Consider the following 1,997-nt stretch of genomic DNA (forward strand, 5'->3'; position numbering starts at 1 on the left):
AAAGAACAATTGATGAAGAAGCAATGATATCGAAGGCCTCGAAGATAGCCTTTTGTGGTTAATAATGGTCAAAAAATGAAGAACAATAAATGAACAAGAAATAAATCTGTAGAGTAATTGTTGAACACGTTTAGGCAAGAAAAGCAGAGAATGTTCTATTGTATTGAATATTCATCTTTTTTACAAAATGACAAGGGTCCCGTTTAGTACATGTACATGTCTAATAATGACGAGGAAATGCTATTGGTACAGCTGTATAATGGCTTAGTACGGATTTGTACTATTTCCCGCGGACTCTGTCAGTTCTAATCACGTGCCCTCGGGAATTTCCTGCCTTTCCATGACGATCGTCGATTTTCATTCTGCCTCGAGGTACGCTGTAATGAGTCTTCGATATCCCCTCTCGAGGCGAGTGCTTCGGGGACGAGCCTTAGAGTATGCTTCGAGCCCATCGAGGCCGAGCTTGAAATGCCATAGAAGCCTTAAAATCGGCCTTCCCTGATTTTGATTTTATACAGAGTCACATCAATTTGGTATTAGAGCAGTAGGAGGTGAACCTAATATTCAAGTAAGAAAAGGCCGTTGGGTTCAAGAAGATGAAGAAACGAGACAATATGTATCACTTTTCCACACTAGTTGTACCTCCCATAGAAATGTTTGTTCGTTGATCATTGATCGTGGGAGTCACACAAATATCGTTTCTGAAGAGATGGTTATTAAACTTGGTTTGTCAACCAAATTTCATCCATATCCTTACAACATCGAAGTTGAAGATGATGATGTTTTAGAGGTAACTCGTCAATGCCTACTATCTTTTGTTATTCATAAAATCTACAAAGACCAAATTTGGTGTGACGTAGTGAAGATTGATGCTTGTCACTTATTACTTGGAAGACCATGGGTGTATGATAGGTGTGCTATATATGATGAAGACCTTAACACCTATTGTTTTACAAAGGATGAACGTAAGATTATTTTAGTACCATTGAATCCTGAAGAAATTGCTAAAAATCTGAAGCCAGGAATGATTCTTTTGCTACCAAATTAAAAACAAATTGTTCCAATCAATAGAGAAAAGTCTTTGAATGTTAGTATTACTATGGAAGAGCCCAAGGAGGAGGAGCATGCACTAGATCCACAAGTTGAGAATTTACCTACGAAGTTTGATGATGATCTGTTTGGGCATCCCATGTGTGAGCTTAAATTTTTACCTAATAGAGATGCTCAACATAATATTGATTTTATTGTTGATTATATCCTTCCAAACGAAGCAATATATTGCATTAATCCACAAGTCCATGAAATTTTGCAAATCTGAGAGGAAGGGTTTCTTAAAAAGGAGTCCACAATGAGTTTGAGTTCAATTTTTGTTCCAGGTTTTTTCCTGCCCCCAAAGAATGAATATTTTCAAGAATATGTAGGAACAAGAAATCTCAACGTAAATTCCATCTATGGTTATGATCTAGTTAAATATGAGAGCGTTGTTGCTGATGAACTCTCAAGAAGATATACTTTGATCTCCAAGCTTGATCCAAAGGTAATTGAATTTGATTCTTCTAAGGGTTTTATGGTACTAAATTGACTTTTTTGGGCATATCCCATAAGTACCACATTGACATGGAGAACTTCAGGATTCTTGATGATCAAAAGAAAATAACATATGGTTATGGGTTTCTGTTTAAAAAATGATTTAAGAGGATTCATTGTAGAAATATTTGTAGAAAGATACTATTGAGAAAGCAGAATTTAGTTCGGCCACATGCTAAACTTTGTTACAACACGATGAAGCTCTTTGATAGGTTAGAAAAATGCAACTTAGAGCATGGTGAATATGAGTTCAATCAAATCATGAACGTTGTCAATCTTGTGCCATTTGTTGAGCCTTTGGACTCGAGGAAGAGTCTTTCTCAACTAGGGGAGAATAATGTAAATGAAGAATCTATGTTAAATTTTATTAATTGTGGCAAAGATCATGTTTTACAGCTCAAGCCCAAACA

This window comes from Nicotiana attenuata, chromosome 6 (genome assembly GCF_001879085.1).
Source record: "Nicotiana attenuata strain UT chromosome 6, NIATTr2, whole genome shotgun sequence".
Classification (NCBI taxonomy): Eukaryota; Viridiplantae; Streptophyta; class Magnoliopsida; order Solanales; family Solanaceae; genus Nicotiana; species Nicotiana attenuata.